General features: G+C 33.8%; 1 protein-coding gene and 1 pseudogene across 2 annotated transcripts in view; one reads left to right on the forward strand and one right to left on the reverse strand.

The window, feature by feature from the left end:
• LOC127721266 (zinc finger protein 37-like) overlaps positions 1–20,148 on the reverse strand; it is an 88,627-nt gene that overhangs the window by 10,574 nt on the left and 57,905 nt on the right. Inside the window, exon 1 of one of the 2 annotated variants that reach the window (XM_052227943.1) lies at positions 7,007–7,075. The exons of the other annotated variant lie outside the window; for it this stretch is intronic. The gene's annotated coding sequence lies outside the window, so the exon portion shown is untranslated. Of the gene's footprint in view, positions 1–7,006; positions 7,076–20,148 lie in introns of those variants that run through there. 2 annotated transcript variants of the gene reach the window in all.
• LOC127722257 (uncharacterized) lies at positions 11,009–12,864 on the forward strand (annotated as a pseudogene).

Raw genomic sequence — 20,148 nt, forward strand, 5'->3', positions numbered from 1 at the left:
CAAAAACTGGAAAATCCCCCTTTTTTTTTTAAATAAAACCCTGTCAGACTTGGAAACGTAAAATGAAGAAAAATCATAACTGTCAACAGAATTAAAAGGACCATCAAAAGCATGTATTTTATCTAAAACCTCTAAAGAATTTTTAACACTCCGAAAATAATTCATACCATTATTTTCATAAGCTTTATTACAAAAGTTAATAACAAGTTCTTTGATAGTATTTAGGGAGGTAGTTGGAAGCACTGATAGATTAGTAGTATAACACTTACTAGATGTGGCGTTGAAACGGAATTTAAATGGTTTTTTGTGCAATTTACAATGATTTAGGTAACCAGTACATGGTAGGGACTTTCAAATGTTCGGAAGAGGCTTTAAGCTGGGTAGTGGCAGTGATTTTCTTGTTTACAATTTGACTCTCTGTGGAGCGTACGGACCTGAATGTAGAAGAATTGATAATTTCGTTTTGGAGAACTACCGTGTAGTACAATGTATATGCGTCATACCACCACTACATTATTGGCTGCCTTGTCTGCTGGTACTAACACAAACCGCTTTGCGATTACTTGAAGTTTTTTATTCTAGAAATGGGAATATAATGGACCCTATTATTAATTTCAGAATTGTTTTCAAAATGAGATATACGAATATTAACAGTATTCATAATTTTATTCAAATAACTGTCTAGGGATTTTTTATCAGATTTTTGACGTTTACACCAATTTTTACAGTAGGCAGTCAGAGCATCTTTAATGACCTGATGACACTGTTTCCAATCTTTTTTAGATGGAGGACGATATTTCGGTCCTTTCTTAAGAAAAGTTTTTACCTCACGGTCTTCAACGATGTTGAGGTCTCCTGTAATGACATGACCATAGGGAACATATCTAAAACTAGATGTTTCACAGTCTCAAGTGGAAGGAACATTATTTTCTATATTGACATCTGATGTAACTGACGTATAATTAAAATTCAAACTTCTGCTGGGTTTTTTATAAGAATACGAAATAACGGGTGGTTCTATATTATCAAAATATGGAGGTATTTGGCTATAGATGGTAGAGTCGTGGAATATGCTAGATAAGTTAATAAAATCAATACCTCTATTTATGTATTTTAATTTAAAAAAATATAATTTATGATTTTCAGGTTTATCGATACTAGGAAACACGGGTGTATTCATAAAACGAACTAAAAAAAGAAATTCTATCACATTCCAGAAAAATAGCATATAATTTACTTATTGGTATCTGACACCATGGACACAGTTTGCATAATACTTGATGTCTGCCATTATTTTTTATTATAGATAACAGATCAGCAAGTGTATAACTTATACGATGTTTAATACGTTGATTACGGTTTTTGCGTTTACCATGAGACCTATTATTTCTAAGTTGTTTATCAACAATATTAATTAAATCACAAAAGAAACAAGTTACAAGTTCTAATTGATTGATTAAATCCAATCTGCAACAGGTAACCCTCATCAGGTAAATCAATCACCTGTTGTAACTATCAACGTGCTGGTTGAACAAATGTTGAATATCTCCTGTAATTTTTATACCATACAAATACAATTTAACAAGTCACTATTTTACCGAATTAATGATTTCTTACCGAAAATTATAGTACCACAAAACCGAAATATAGGACCATGCGAGGAATGATATCATAGTTATTTATAATCAAAATTAAATAGCGTCCATGACATGTGGTGAAGCACATGTTACATGATTATATCTGACAAAAGTCAGATTTCTCTTTTGTTCTTGCCGGTGGGTAACACTTTTGACACGTCCTTGTATTTAATTCGTACAGAAGACGACAATGCGATCTTGTCGCCCATCTTTCAAGCAGACAGTTTACCCTCGATACATACCGCTTAATTGATAGATAACTCCAGAGATTTCCGAGAAGTCTTCTGGTAATACATGTAATATCAGAACCAATGTCGAAATGGAAACTAATAATTTTCGGGAATAAAAAAAAATCCGATTTTTTTTTGGGGCAAATAATTTTTTGACCCGGGGCTTATTTTTGACCCGGTCGGGCCGAGGGGAAACAAACATGTTTTTTATTTTGGCCTAAATGTATACATTTTATACAGATAACCATTGAATTGAGAGTCATTTCTTGAAGATTAGAAATTTTATTCCCTTCTCCACTAATTCTATGTAGGCAGAATAGAAGATTTGCACTTTTTAGGATACTTTGTTAATTTCCAAGCATTGTTTCAATAATCCAATCTTTATAAAAAGCATTTTATTGCAGTGTTTAAGTCATGTAAGTGAATCGTAAATTTCAATTGCTATGAAATCATATTGCTAAATAAACACCCTACAGGGTGATCAATGTCATTAACACTTATAGAAATGATAAGGCTGATTATTGTTATATAAACATATCTGTGTTCTAACATGTCTAATCTGAATAATAACTTATTAATTAGCGGTGTACATATAAATAATTTAAAAGTATTTTATCTTACATTTTGAATTTTTAATAGTGGATATAAGTATTTGAAAAAAAAGGGCTTTATGTTACATTAACATTTTGACCAATCTAGTCAGATGGGTGATTTAATAGATTTTGAGGAGAAATTATTGAGAAAGGCTTTTTCCATTATTATTAATATTTGTCTAATGTGTCTTCATGTACACTTGTCTCAGACTCAGAGTTGCTGTATCTTCATCTCCGAGTACAGACATTGTCACAAACCTGTGCATCTGGAAAGGTTTTAAGGCATAGCATGCCCTAGATAAATAAAATTCAAATGCATTGTATGATTTAGAAAATTCAAAACTGAACTGGATTTTGCAGTGCACTTTTTTTTGTCCATGCAAAAGATGATAAAATTAACAAACAGTCGAGTTTCACTTGATATGGTCCACTGAGGTACACAGTTTAAATCACCAATTATTGTCATGTACATGTATCTATTGTCCATGTCAATCAATACAGCTCACTTCAATTATTACCTGTGGGGAAGTTCTCAAATAAAGACAACAGTCGTATACAGCTGTTCGAAATTCATAAATCGATTGAGAAATAAATGTGGATAGTGTCCACATGTGAACACAGATGATGCCCCCGCTTGCATATCATATAGTTATAAAGGAACATAACTGAAGAACGATAAAAGTGACGCTATCCAAATTTGAACTTGATCTGAGTTTTGTGGTAAGAAGCCTTGTGTGTAAGTCTCTTAACATTTGGTTGAGGCTAACTTAAGTAGAGAACAGAAACTAAAAATTCAGCAATTTTTCTATTTGTAAACACGCATAACTCTAGAACGGTTGTGTATAAGTTTTATAACATTTGGTTGAGACAAACTAAAAAATTCAGCAATTTTTATGTTTATGAAGGGACATAACTCAAGAATGGTAAAAGTGTCGCCACCAAATTTCGTACTTAATCTGTATTATGTAGTAATAAGCATTGTGTATAAGTTTCATAACATTTGGTTGAGGCAAACTAAAGTTAGAAAACGGAAATAAAAAAATTGTACTTGATCTTAGTTTTGTGGTAATGAATATTGTGTATAGGTTTCATAATGTTTGGTTTTGGGCAAACTTAAGTTACAGAATGGAAACTAAAAATTTTGCAATCTTTCGATTTATAAAGGGGCATAACTCAATAATGGTTAAAGTGACACTACCCAAATTCAACTTGATCTGTGTTTTATCAGTGGAAGTCAAAATTAAACATTGCATTGTATAAAGCATTGATTGTAGTTGATTCAACTATAATCATGGACAAAGGAAGATAACTCCAAAATAAAAAAAAAATGCTTTGCTGAGCGCAGCCGGATACGCCCACAGAGGTCCAACCCTGAACAGTTGGGGCAAAAATGGACACAATATTCAAGCTTGATTCAGGTCTGAATTTGGATTGTAATTAAATATTTGACATATTATAGGTTTCTGAATAAATGTAGTCAAAGAACTTGAAATTGGTTATATGAATTGAATTTATATTCAATTAAAGATTTCTTGCTGTTGTGCAATAGTCCCCAATACTTAGTAAATCTGTTGTCAGACTATAAACAAATAAAGTTCAATTAATTCTCAATGTCATATTAGAAATTTATGGAAATAAAAAGGGAGCTTACATCAATAGATATAAACAATTCACCAAAGTTTCATGAGAATTGGTGACAGCATTTTTGAGTTATTGTCCGAAAACTGGAAAATCACCCATTTTTTTAATGAATAAAACCCAATAACTCAGAAATGTAAAATGTAAAATTTATAAAATTCTAAAGGGAGCTTACATCAATACATACAAACAATTCACCAAAGTTTCATACGAATTGCTGAAAGAATATGGAGTTTTTGTCCGAAAACTGGAAAATCCCCCCTTTTTTATGAATAAACCCTGTAACTCAGAAACGTTAAATTTAAAATTTATTAAAATGGAAAGGGAGCTTATGTCAATAGATATAAACAATTCACCACAATTTCTTGCAAGTTGGTGAAAGCATTCTTGACTTATTGTCTGAAAACTGGAAAATCCCCCTTTTTTTAATGAATAAAACCCCATAACTCGGAAACGTAAAATCTAAATTTTATAAAAAATGAAAGGGAGCTCACGTCAATAGATATAAACAATTCACCAAAGTTTTATGCAAATTGGTAAAAGCATTTTTGAGTTAATGTCCAACATGTTGACGACGGACAGACGGTCGGACAGACAGAAGGACAACGGTATACATGTACCATAATACGACATACGTCCCGTAAACGGGCGTATAAAAATTACTTGATATTTAGAATAAAATAAAATTTTTGCAATTTTTCCATTCATAAAGGGGCATAAGTCTAGAACAGTTACAGTGACGCCACCAAATTTCAAACTTGATCTGTGTTTTGTGGTAATAAGCATTGTGTATAAGTTTCATAACATTTGGTTGAGGCAAACTTAAGTTAGAGAACAGAAACTAAAAATTTTGCAATTTTTCCATTTATAAAGGGGCATAACTCTAGAATCGTTAAAGTGACGCTACCAAAATTCAAACTTGATCTGTGTTTTGTGGTAATAAGCATTGTTTATAAGTTTCATAACATTTGATTGAGGCAAACTCAAGTTAGAGAACGGAAACCAATTTTGGGACGTACGGACAAGGGTAAAACTTAATGCCCCCACCACTACGGCGGGGGCATAAAAAACATTGTCAAAATTTCACTTTATTTTTTTTTTATAGCAATACAATACAATATCCAAAACATCATGAACATGATTAAGATTTATTCAACACAAAAAAAAAACGTTGTCTCACTTTGTTTTGAGACAATGACAACAATAAAATTGAGAATGGAAATGGGGAATGTGTCAAAGAGACAACAACCCGACCATAGAACAGACAACAGCAGAAGGTCACCAACAGGTCTTCAATGCAGCGAGAAATTCCCGCACCCGGAGGCGTCCTTCAGCTGGCCCCTAAACAAATATATATACTAGTTCAGTGATAATGAACGCCATACTAAACTCCAAATTGTACACAAGAAACTAAAATTAAAAAAAATACAAGACTAACAAAGGCTAGAGGCTCCTGACTTGGGACAGGCGCAAAAATGCGGCGGGGTTAAACATGTTTATGAGATCTCAACCCTCCCCCTATACCTCTAGCCAATGTAGAAAAGTAAACGCATAACAATACGCACATTAAAATTCAGTTCAAGAGAAGTCGGAGTCTGATGTCAGAAGATGTAACCAAAGAAAATAAACAAAATGACAATGATACATAAATAACAACAGACTACTAGCAGTTAACTGACATGCCAGCTCCAGACTTCAATTAAACTGATTGAAATATTATGTCTTCATCATATGAATATCAGGCACAATCCTTCCCTTTAGGGGTTTAGTATCATACCATCATAACATATATGAGAAGAACATAACCCATGTCATGCCAACAACTTGTTTTTAAATAAATGTGTTTAGTTCCGATGCAAAGACCCTATAAGTGAATCAATATTAACGCCAAAATATGCAATCTTTAATGACCTGACAACAGTATCGTAACTATAAAATATTTAGAAGAATACACTTGCAAAAACTTGATTACAAAGTTATTAAACACAAAACCAATATAAAAAGGGTGCGAATGTGTAGGGTGTGAATGGACTTTGGGCGCGAACATGTTTTTGGGCGAACGGACCCGGATTTGTGAAAATGCAGCTATTTTAGCCATATACATGTAGCTAAACATAGGTTTCCACATGATTCGTCATGAACCTTAAGGTTCATCTATACACTTCTACAAAAATGGCTGCTTTTACACCATGAAATTTTCTCTGAATGCAGACAAAACTCTGTAATTCTAATAGTTTTAAATCCTGGCAGCACCTAGATATATACAAGTTGTATTCATTTTGTGTTGAAAAAAGAAAAAAACTTTTGTGGATTTTGCTAAACATTTTCTTTCCTTGCCACAGGTGATGTAAAAATAAACAAAGTCATGTGAAATCTTTGAGATGGTCCCCCTCAGGTAATGGTTGTATTGTATCATATTGATTGAAATGGACAAGCGGGACAATAGAAATCTACTCTCTACAAAGGTGATTTAAAAAGTGTAAATGAGTGGACTGTATCAAAGAAAACTCAGGTGTTTGATTATTTCACCATCTTCTGTGGCAAGGAAAGAAAATATTCATCAAAATCCATAATTTGGCATAAACTAAAGTGTTTTAACTTTTTAGAACATAAATTGGATGTAACATTAATTTATCTAGGTGCTGCCAGGTATTAAAACTTTTAAAACTACACAGTTTTGTCTGTACTCAGAGAAAATTTCATGGTGTAAACACAACCATTTTTGTTAAAGTGTATACATGTACATGATGTAGATGAACCTTAACGCGGAATCGATATTTTTTGTCATTGTTCAGATGTAAAAATTTATACTGAAAGTCCATTGCTCAGGTTTATTGTTTTTGAGATTCATTTTGTTAAATCGACATACTTTTTAAATATAAAATACAAAATATCGTCGTCTACCTACCAAATATCTTTGTATTGGTCAATCAAAAAAAAATAGATTCAACGTTTTCATTCAACAGTACCCATACATAAGCCGGAAGTGAAAATAAAACCACAATAAAAGGGCGATAATCACGATTAAATACCTATGGAACGCCATTTTTACAAAGTTTTTTAGGCTTGCTCTACTAGGCTTATTTTGCATGACTTTTAAAACATAAACTCTATCCAGTAAATTCAACAACCAAAATAGTTCATAGATTTTATTAAGCTAGACATTGCTTTTTGTGCATGTGCAACGTTATGGTGGTTGATTTCTTTACAACATTTTAAATTTTGAATAAATTGTGAATATGTTAACATTTTAAAAACTAATCCGTTAAGGGAACATCAGGGGCGGATCCAGGATTTTGGAAAGGGGGGCGTAGTCATGAAGTTTGCCGAGCGGAGCGAGGCGAAATTTTTTTTGGGCCTTTTTTTGACTAAAAAACATAAAATAAGTGTAAAATGCATTTTATAGTTAAAGTGTAGGGGTTGGACATTTTTGGTGCCGTATTCTCTCCATTAATTGTCTATTATAAAATGATTGGATGGATCCAAAGCTATGTACTAATTAATTTATTTGATGTGGGATTTGTCAGTAAAAATTGGACATAGACAATTTCGTTTGTTGTATGCATGGTTAGTTAGCATAACCTCACAGATTTCTTGTTGTAAACAAGATATACGGCTATTCAATGAAATTTACAATACGACCGACACGAAGAAAGACAAACAAGCAATTTTTATCCAAATGTTTGGTTGACTCTGAATGTTTAAACCAACAAGGGAAGTGAGGGGGTTCCAAATCAACCAAAGGCTACTAATGAGTCGGAAATGACAATGAAGTTGTGAATGACTGTCGACACATGAAGACATATAGGCCACACCCAGCAGCAGGTTGCAGTCGGGCCTTGAAAAAAGTATTCAGTATATCAGTTCGGCGAAACAGACATTCCGGTCAGATATGGGATTCACATGCAACCCCCCCCCCCCCCCCCAAAAAAAATTACGCCCGTTTTTTATTCATCATGTTCATTTAATGCTAAATAATTTTGTTGAAAATATTTTTTTCTAATAGCAGAAAAGTGGACAAGATTATTGTTTTAAATCCAGATACGGCCAGAATTATTGTTTAAAGCAAAAATCAGGGTCAGATTTTTTTCTCTGAAATATCTCAGACTGCCCCCTCAAATCAAATGGTCCGTACCTTAGACTTTAAATCTATATTTAGAGCTTACTGACTGGGGATCACTTTTCAGCAATGTTATTAATGGGCTGGCGCGTGTGGGGTTAAACATGTTTTCGTAGGTAAATAATATTGCTGTGGAACTTTTTTTTCATGAGAGTGTAATAGAGTATTACTTTCTGATGGTTGGAATTGTGAAATAGAAGTCAATACGTTCTTGCTCAATACTTTGTCGCTTTGAAGGCGTCATGCTTGTCATCCTCAGCCTAAGCAATGTGTTACTGTAATTTGAATTTCAAAATGACTGAGTGACGTTTTTTCGACGTACTGGTCAACTCCACCGTAGCGAATCACATGACTTTGACATAATCAATAATATATTACAGTAAATACGAGCGAAAACTATCTTTATAAGTAAAGAATTGTCGCATAAAAATTGAATACACGGGAAATGGCAAAGTTCGCGAAGTCTAGTCTGATTAATCATTTTACCAAAAAAAAAAAAAAAAAAAGTGCAAGCAAAGGGGGGGCGTACGCCCTCTACGCCCCCCTCTGGATCCGCCACTGTAAGGTCGATGTTTACAAGAGCAACTTAATTTCCGAAATTCAATTAAATGGTGTTATAAATCTGGAGCTACTACAAAGGAACATTTTAATTTTTTAAAGCAAGATTTAGCAGAACTTGTAAAACAGTATAATAACATTACATTGTTTGTGTGGTTAGGGATAAACGATCTAACAAAGAAGGAAAGAAATGGCAGTACGTATTTCTTTGAAAAGTAGTGGAAATGACAGTGTAAATAATATTTATTCGATCTACAAAGAAATTTACTTTTTCGTTCGTAATTTCGAAAAGGTCAAACTAATTTATATTGAAGTTCCGGTATGTTCTATTTATTGGTGGAACGTTTTTCATAATCATTCAAATCCTGAACAATTTCGTGAAGATGATGTGTGTGTCTACATACTCAAATTGAGCAGTTGAATACTTATATTCGTGACATCAATCGTATTTTACATGTACATTCTCCAAGTTTGTCAAATGATTTAGTGCAAACACGGAAACAAGGAAAACGAAAACATACGTTTTCTAGTTACACTTTTACTGGATATTATGATGGTATTCACCCGCGTCCAGAGCTATCAAGATTTTGGTTGTTAAAACTTTTTTGCGTATTTAATATGTACTGTATTTAGTTATAATACCAGAGAATTCTGTCTGGAAAGGGATTTATTTAAAAGATTCAACTCAAGTTATCTGTAAGTACGTTTATTACTATACTTAATAATTGTATGTGCAAATTGTCGAGCTACAATAATATTCCAGTTCAGAGTTAGGTATATATGTGTGGGAATCTGCGCTCAAAATGCAAGGGATGAATAACCTTTTCTGTATGTGTACATTGGTACGCTACAATTTGAACTGTAATTGACATGAGTAGTCAAGGGATTGATTTTTCTTCCGTTGAAATTAATAACACCGCTGAATCTACGTTTTTGTATCAAAATGAAGATGATTTTGATAATACTATTTTAACTCCAGATTTTCTAGAATTTAACGAATTTAAAGAACATGACATTTTTCTCTCCCTACCAACACCAAGGAAAAGTTCCACGCTAAAATTGCATTCTACAATTTAGATTCATCGCTTCCAAAAAGCTCAAACTCGTTTGCCAAACTGGAAAAACTTGCCAACTGCTCAACATTTTCGGGTTATTCCCAGGATAACGCAAAGAAATTTTTATCGGAATTTAAGTCATATATGCCCTTTTGCACGATCTTCGTGATTTTGACGGGAAAAAAGTAGCCGCGTTTCATCTTCATTTAAAAGGTCCAGCATTAACCTGGTTAAATACCCTGAGTGAAAGATCAAAAGAATCCTGGAACGCCATCGAAGTTTTGTTTGAAGAAAAATTCACAAATTTTAAAAATCACAGCGCTATGGCCATGATGGAGGGTCAAATTTTTAACACCCTTAAATTAGGAAAATCACAACAGCTTGAAGATTTCCATAGTCAAATCCTTGAAAAGGGATACCTTTTACACAAACCTGATCATGAGGTTTTAGCTAGATTCATAGAGGGCCTACCAGAGAAAATGGCATTTTTCGTACGGGCTGGTCAGCCGTCCGATTTGTCCGCCGCTTAAACGTCTGCTAAAATGGCCGAAACATGTGGATACCGTGAGATGATATTTGAAAATGCAGTTTCTAGCTCTCCCACTGAAAAAAGCGAAATTTCTAATCTCAAATCTCAGATTTCAAGCCTCACTTCTGCTATAAATCAGATTTCAACATCAAAACACGACGATGTCAATAACTCTAACTCGCAACCTACACAACATGATTCTGAAGTTAAAAATTCCTCTGAATTCGCTAATCTTACGAATGAAGTTGCTTAGCTCAGTAAAAATGTTTCAGAGCTTTTAATTTCGAAAGCCCCACAGGCATCATCAAATAGCCAATACGAGTCGCCACAAAATAATGTTCAAAGGAGACAACAGTATCAATACCCAAACACCAATTCAAATTGTTTCAACTGTAATTTTCCAGGACATAGGAAACGAGAATGCAATTGGAATGGATTTGGACAAACAACAAGTAATAAATGCCAAATTTGTCACCAAACGGGTCACACTGCTTTTCGATGCAAATCCTTTAAACCTAATCAGGAAAACTACCAATACCCGACCAATACAAGGCCAGATCGTTCGGGTGCATAAATTCGAGGTCTAAACAAGTCAACTATACCGATTCCAAACCAGATAACCTATCTACTTTTGATAATTTTATATATATGAATGTTTGTTGTGATAATGTTGATATCGCAGCTTTGATTGACACTAGAAGTTCAATTAACATTATGTCCGCTCCACTATATAAATCTTTACCAAGGCATGTTAAATACGATATCAGTAGTTTCACTGAACCCATTAAATTAGCAAATGGACAATTAATAGTTCTGGAAGGAACTTCTTCCGTAACAATTAAAACGAATCAAGGTTTACATGAGGTCAAAGTGTACATTCTTAGCACGAGATCACATCCGTTAATTTTAGGTATGGAATACTTGAAATCTAATAATATTACATTGAAGTTCAGTGAATTTAACACAAACAGTAAATATCATCATGTGAAATGTAATAAAAGGCTAAGTATTCAGCCAAATTCTGAAATTTTTGTTCGGGCAAATGTGCCGAAATATTTATCTGTTGGTCTTCAAGGTATATGTACAAACAATGCGTTTTCATTAGGAAAAGGACTGCTTCTTGCAAAAGCGATAGTCACTGTGTCAATTGATAAAACTATTCCTTTGAAGTTAATGAACCCTACAAATACAACAACTTCAGTCTCTAAAGGGTCAATATTGGCGAATTTTCAGATATTGAATGCTGACTTTAGTGTTATAACTGAAGACATTAAATGTCCCCTGTAGTTCAAAATGTACAGATTAGATCCAATAATCAGATTATTTCAACTGGTAAAAACAATGAATTTACCGATGAAACCAAAACTGTGTTTTTGTCAAATTTTAGTATTCCTTAACCATTAAATCCGGAACAAACAACGCAATTAACTGACTGTTTATATGAAAACAAAGACATTTTCGTAACAAAAGAAAATCCTAATCTAGGGTTCTCAACTTATGTACAACATAAAATAAATCTTAAACCTGATGTTGAACCAAAACACCAACAACCTTATCGACTCCCGCCACATAAAAGAGAAGTAATTGCGGCACCACTTAGATGAACTCCTTAAACAAGGAATCATAGCACCGATTAGCGAGGAAGAAAATGTGCCTATCACAAGTCCAATAGTCTTGGTGACTAAACAAAAAAGACAAAATGATACTTTTCAAAACGAAAAGGATGCAGCCTTATCACAATATAGATTTTGTTGCGATTTAAGATATTTAAATTCATGTACCGAACAGTTTAAATATTTTATTCCTAATCTACAAGAACTTACAGAGTCATTTTCACAATTTGTTCCAAACTATATATCGTCAATTGATTTGTCCTCTAGATTTTTCCAGTTGGGCATTGACCCCGATTCTACACGCTACACAGCATTTAATACATGCTTTGGTACATATAAATTTTGCGTTTACCGATGGGACTTTCGTCATCACCGGCATCTTTCCAATTACTCATGGACAAAGTGTTGCATGGACTCAAATTTAAGTCATGTCTTTGTTATCTTGACGATGTTTTGATATGCTCGGAGACATTTGAGTAACATATTACTGACTTACAAGAAGTTTTTCATAGATTTCGTTCTGCAGGTCTTAAGTTGGGACCAAAGAAGTGTTCGTTTGCCCAGTCGTCATGTATCTTTTTAGGCCATTCTATTTCAAAGTCCGCCACCTGATCGAGTACAGGCAATTCAAGATTACCCACCACCTTAAAATGTAAAAGAGCTACGGCGTCTTATAGGAATGCTTAACTAGTTCCGTAAATTTATTCCGAATTTCAGTGCAAAAATATCACCATTATTTAACTAGATTACTGAAAAAGGGTCAATTTTTCGTCTGGAATGTTGAACAACAATCGTCATTTATATATATAATTAATGATTTGAAATATGCGTTACTGAACTCAAAAATATTAGCATTTCCCAATTATGATTTGACATTTAGACTTGCTGTAGACACATCTTCGCGTGGAATTGGTTACATGTTATATCAAATGCATCCTAATGTAAACGGTGAAGAACAACCAAGAGTTATACGATTTGGTTCAAAGTCGTTAAGTAGATGGCAACAGTCCTATGGACCTACAAAACTAGAACTTTTGGGCATGGTAGTTAGTATACTAGACTGCGCTGATTATTTCCGTGGATATAAATTTGTTGTTGAATGTCACCATCAAGCTCTGAGACCTATATTTCAAAAACAATTCAAGGGTGCAATTTATGAACGATGGATGGCTATTTTACAACAATTCAATTTCGACTTGCAATATAAACCAGCCGAACAAATGCAAGTAGGCATATGTATTATATATTGATAGAAACAAGTGCCTGTGTACATCTCTCTTTGGTTCATCTTCCTAGAATTATTAAGGGAAAGTAAGACAATTAATCTATACACAATAACCAGTTTAGTTATGATTTTTCATGCACCGATTTAAAAGTACACTCAACGGAACTAAAACTGTATGAAATGTAGGTTACACGTCAATAAGACAGCAACCAAACGACAAGAACAAACTAAGGACATCTATAAGGCAACATATAGTATAATTTCAACAATAGATAGGTGGCTACACAATATGTCCATTTCTAATTCGTCACTATACCGTATAAACAAATTGTGAATAAATTTAACAGAAACGATAAAAAAAAAGCTACCATTAAATCGCAATTCTCAAAATAATGTAACAATTTTTTAGGAAGAAAACCTAAATATGAAAAAAGTTAATAATTTAATATTCACCCAATTTTAACTACATAAAAGCGTATTTCCCCCTTTCTTTATCCTAAAAGAAACTTTCCTAGGAGCCGTGGATTGCGGAATATCGTCCGCATATATTTCCAAAATGTTCACATAGATTGATGACGTCATGTGTTAAAATAGTTATTGGCCAATCAAATCGGTATATATAATTTAATCTGCTCGTTCGGGTTAGGTAGGGTCATCCGAACCGTGCAGATTAAATGATATATATACCGACTTGCTTGATCAATAACAATAGCATATTCTAGTTTGTATTCGTTTCTTCCTTTTTTTTTGATTCAAAGATTTTTTATTTTGGCAGTCGATGACCATGATGACATTCTTCTTCTTTCAGTTTGTTGCAAATCAGGCAAGACATAATCTCGTTACAAGTTCAATTCATATTAACCTTTTAATCTAATTGCAACAGGTACCATCGACTTCAACTGTATGGATATGCCGTATGTACCATGTGTACTTCGAAGCTTATCTTTTGAAAATGTGGTAGATACTATACCTAGTATCTGTCAAGATAAATAGCGAATAACAAACCAGTGGCGTAGCTAGATCATTTTTACGTGTACGCCCGAACCTCGTCATGAGGACTGAGGGCCCTAAGCGCGTCCAGGTCAAAACACCTGCTGGTAGGTTCGAAGGGGCGATACGCCCAGAAGCTAACGAGTTACCGAGAATGAGATACCATGTGTTCCTATCATTAAAAACTCATCAATAGCAACATACTTTAAAATCCAAATAGTTTTGTTTTATGTTTAATTTATATTTATTGTGTTAATTTGAAAACTAATGGTCATTGATTTTTAGAGAAAACGTCCAAACCAGTTACTTTAAAATGTTTAAAAGGAGCGGGTGTAGAGCAATCAATCGACAAAAACACATTTGTATGTGCAAATTTCGTAAATAAAAATGAAATGAATTGATTTGAAGAGATATTCAGGTGCAATATTAAAATTCGTAAAGTGATCTAGAACCCTTGTTTTCGTCTTGGATTTCACACCACAAAAGGTGAATTCATTTAGCAGAACATTACAGGATTTAAAAATATCAAACCTTTTCTTTGGATATGTATTCTTGATCTGAAATATTAACTTCTATCATAACAATCTATTAAGGTTTATAAATTTATCATGCAAACAAATTATTTCCCAGACCGTTTGTTTATTGCGTAAAGATAAGTCCCTCTGTCAGTGTAATACTGTAAAATAAACGAAAAACATTACTTTCTAACTTTTGGTTTTAGACATTAATCATAAAAAAAAGCTTCTGCCAAAGTTTCATAAAATTCGAAGAAGGCTAGACAAAGTATGTTAAATGTCCGTCAAATTTCACGAAGGTCAAAAAAGTTATTGATTTGATTTTTTTTAACCATACTGAACCTAAATGTTGACGCCGTCGATCTGGCTATTTTAACACAAATGTCACAGGCAGGCTCGACAAAAATGCAAACCACGTATCGATCGAATCTCATCGGATAATGAATTATTTTAAACAAAAAGAAAGTGAAATTCTCAGTAGATTCAGACTTTGACAGAAAATGAACAAAATATGATAAACTCATCATAGATACCTAGATTGAAATTTTGTATTTGCACCAGTTGTAAATAACTCATCATATGATAGATAATATGATACCATTTGGTTGATTAAAATCGTCACTTTAATTCGCAATCACAAGCAATTGAAGAAAGAATTACAATACTTAAGTGCTTTTCACCAGTTCTTTTTATTTTATTTCGATTGAAATATTTGTTTTATCAAAATTCAAGTGTACGCCAGGGCGTTTTGACGTAATCGTAGCTACGCGCCTGAAAACACAATATTCGGTACCGTAAGTCTAACAAAGAAAGTAGAACATGACGAGTCGAACATACAATATTGTATGAATAAAAGGAGAAAAGTGTGCTCCAGTACCCACTTTAGATCACAAGGTCACAATCAAAAATTGCCTCGGGTGACCAGGTCACTTTTAATCAAACTATTCAGTTCTAAACTGATTTGATTCTCGGTTTAAACATTTTAAAGGTCACATGTACTTTCAAAAGAGACGTCAGGTCGCAACGTGGTCAATCCTTCCCCCCTTTGACGTCCCAGATCGGACTTGACAATGGTGTAGCCACATATAGGGTGAATGCATCCAACTTGAACATTTGGATCCTACTACCTAAAGTTATGTATGGCAAGTATCCATACCATTTACATATTTTGGCTATGGTTATTTCACTTGGGATACGTACATGTAAGTATTTCATTCATGAATCAAATACCTTTCTTGGCACAAACTCATATTTGAAAATTTATACATACTAATATATCATAATATTATTAATGATAACAATGTGTGGGACTATAAAGCATAGAAAAAAAAAGAAAGCACAATAGAACTGGTATGTAATGCGTTCTTTCTAGTGCGGCAATCAGTGAAGTTACTTCCAGTGTGTAATGTGTGTTCGAATAAACCGTTAATCACACGTTCTCTTTGGATTAAACGAGATCTTATCTATATAAAAAAGCAGAGACAGATCCAGAGTTTAAGGAAAGAGGGAGGCATAATTGTCCAAAAAGATAAACATACCACAAATGTTGTTTTTTTGACGATTTTTAAGCAAACGATTAGATGATTTCAATCAAAAGGGCACTCAAAACCCACATTGATCTTCGGCTATGTCAGGAAGATTTTCTATAGGTCGTTCCTCAAAATACAGATTTTGTTTCGTTTCGTTGTGTTTCGTTTCTCAATTTACATGTTTCGTTTCGTTTCGTCGTGTTTCGTTTCGTTTCGCTGTGTTTCGTTTCGTTTCGCCATGTTTCGTTTCGTTTCGCTCTGTTTCGTTTCTGTTCCGTTTCTCACTTTACCGGGATCGGTGTATAAATCAAATAATACAGGCATGCAATCAAAGGACGATAATCACGAATGAATTTCTATGGAACACCCATTGAACTCAAGTATACAAGTAATAGCTTGTCTAAAAATCTTGCTGTGTTACTCTGCATAATACACCTTATCGCAATTTGTCCGCCATTACTGGATATCACACAGGTTCCCGTAAAATTTTGACGTCATAAAACAAAATATCTGACGCCACAATGGAAAAGTGATTGTTGTATGACGCCAAAGTTCAAGCGGCCGGGTCAGCCGGGAATAGCGATAAGGTGTATTGTATTGGGGTAAAACATCAAGTATGTTATAGGGCTAATTAGTTCCAGGATAATGGCAGATTTCAGTGGCGGATCAAGGAGGGGGGAGGGGGTTGGAACCCCCATTTTTATTACGATCAATGTATTTGAATGGGGACATATAGTTAGGAACCCCCCCTCCTTTATCTTTTCAAATGGCTGGATCCGCCCCTAGGTTAAGTAGTTTCTAAATCTATGGCAGATTTAGAAGTTTCCAAATCTATGGTAAATTTTCTGCAAATGGATCGGAGGACCCGGCAGTAAGTACGTATCTGACAAAGTATATATACTAGCTCAAAATGATGTAAACAGCCTTCAAGGGTATTAGAAGTCTAAGATAGAGCTTTTTTAAAATATCAAGAAAGATTATTTGGTACAAAAGTACTGGATAGTTGGCGTAAAAATTCTGCAGTTTAGGCTTAACAAAATGTAAAGAAAAAAACAGCTTTGCCTTTCAAAAAAGTATGAAAGAAAAGCAAACTGCAAAAAGCATTCCAAAGACACAATAAAAACTGGTATAATTAAGGGACATGGTACCCCAAACAACACAGAAGAGGACGAGAAAAGAAGGAGCGGAAACAACCATGAAACAATAACATCAAAAACACCATACTCCCCTGCAGTTCCAGCTCCGATCCGCATACTACTCTACACCAAAGGCGGTGGTAGTGATTGATGGAGTAAAGGAAAATGGTTCCGGAACGTAAACTATCACTGTACGGAATTTGCAAAGCATAAACAATACGAACCAACATAAAATCCGACGTAATTATATTAGTATTTGTGACGTTATATAGTTCACTATTTTCACTGGAAATTACGCAAAAATCAAAATCTGCCATATAGATCTGACGGAAACAAAAAAGCTGACATAGATTTATGATTTGTATAGCGTTTTGTGACGTTAAACTTTGCCTTAGATTTGAAATTTGCCATAGACCTGGAACCCAATAAAGATTTGAGTCCTACATATATTTGCCTTTTCAATTGTTTAGTACATAAATCAATTTCACATATTTTATGGCATTATATGACTGTTTAATTTTCTGGACCATGCATGGCCAAAAAATTTAAAGAAAAGAACACTGTACGGGACAAATTAGCCATTCCAGAATTGGCAAATCTGACTTTGTTGTTTTACAAGATAATAAAAAATATATTTGGTCAAGTGAAAGATTATTAAAAAAAAATCCCATATGTCCCAACATGTCAACGTTGTCACTACAGCTGATTAAAAGTACATTTTAGAAGTTCCATTGGGAAATTTAAAGTTCCCATGGGAACATATAAGAAAATAGTTTGTTCACATTGGAAGTAACTTATCCTATGGGAACAATTTATCTTCCCATTGGAACAATTTTTCTTTCCATGGGAACAATATTTTCTTCCTATGGGAGACACATTTTCTTCCCATTGGAACATATATTTTACGATGGGAACATTTTTTTCATTTTGACTGTTTTTTTCCTATATATATAGAAAAATGTAATGGAGGCCGTGGCCGTCTTTACCTTTTTTAAACTCTAAGCAATTGTCTTCAACTTCCGTGTGTGATTTGGACTTTTCATTTTTTTCTAGACATGCAGGCGCGGATCAAGCCATTTCAAAAAGGGTGTCCCAAACCACCAGAACACTATGAAACGTTTATACAATTAAAATAATAATAATAAAAATAAAAATTGTAAAGAAAGCGAGTTCTAACTAACGGACACCCACCACTCCCTTGATCTACCAATGACATGGCATAACAAGTTATAAATAAGTCTGGTATCCCTGAAGCGTTTAACACTTTTGATCCAGATAACACGGTTCACTGAACATGGAAATGAGATTATGCGAGCGGACATGGATGACCTATTGACACGTATACTAAATTGTTTCTAAGTTTAAATTTTCTCTCTACTTTAAAATAAACTGCTGGTACAGAGATATGTCTCACCTGTCAGAGTTAAATTAAGAAAAAGACAATCTGGTTGACAGCAACATTGTTAATTGATTTAAAGTCCCTGAACCATGAAGAAGGGTACAGGGCCTGGGATGTAAAGGCAGAATATGGCAAAAACCTATGCACTTTATTCTTTTGATTTGTACCACGTGACTTTGACCCTTTTTTATTAAACTATACCTCCCTTAATTGTAAAGTGAAAACATATGAACGTGTATTTGAAAACTCATTGGGTGGATATTTTCAAATGTATTTTGTAATTCTAAGGAAAAAACAAAAATTTGACTATTTACGTAATGGTAAGGATGAAATCATCGTTTTTTTTAAAACAATTATTTGGCCGAAAATTTAAGAAAGTAGGTAAAAGAAAACATTTTTACATGAAAACTCAACCTCCAAGGTGTTTCCCTATATTCGGACATATCAGGAGCAATCTCTTCTTGTATCCGTATTTCAATTATGAATCTTGCCATTTTACGATTTTATTTAGCAATTATATTACGATAACGTACGCTTCCAATTTTCAAACTTGAAAGGCAGTGTCATATAAATTTCGAAATTTTTAATTATCTTAAATATTTCTGTCCGTTTTTCTCAATTCTGTACCTTTTGTCCTTTGTTCTCTTTTCTTTATATTATAGCACCTCATTATTAATTCTTAATTCTTTACTCTTTATTTTGTTATTCCATTTTTTCTTTATTCTTTTTAGTTTTGCTCATCATTCTGTATTCTGTATACCCCAATCCACACCCTGAAGCATATTGTGTCCTTTACTTAACATTCAATACATCAAATATAGCTGACCTATTATTTGCAGTATTTGGGAAATAGACACAGCCATGAAAACTTAACATTGACTGATTACCATTGAAGATGAGCTCAAGGTAATCTGAAACCTTCCAGACAGACATGTACACCTTACAATCATTCCATAAACCGAGTATAATTAAGCTATTGTTTATAGAATTTGATAAACTAACAAATCCACAATAGGTAAATATTGTCAAATGAACCATAAAAATGATATCAAGGTCTAATGAAACATACCAGTCGGACATCTACACCTTACAATCATTTCATACAGCAAATATAGTGGCAATACTGTTTATAGTATATGAGAAATAGACCAAATCACAAAAACTAAATATTGAACCACGAAATTGAGCACAAGGTCAGATGAAACCTGCCAGAGGGATATGTACACTTTAACAGCATTCTACAAAACAAGAATAGTTGACCTATTGCTTATAGGATCTGAGACGTGACCACATAGCTTAATTTAACCTTGACTACTGGTCCATGAAATAAGGTCATGTCATGTCAGGTCAACCATACCTGACGGAAATATAGACGTTGCAA

Source organism: Mytilus californianus, unplaced genomic scaffold (genome assembly GCF_021869535.1).
Source record: "Mytilus californianus isolate M0D057914Y unplaced genomic scaffold, xbMytCali1.0.p SCAF_12, whole genome shotgun sequence".
NCBI classification, from domain to species: domain Eukaryota; kingdom Metazoa; phylum Mollusca; class Bivalvia; order Mytilida; family Mytilidae; genus Mytilus; species Mytilus californianus.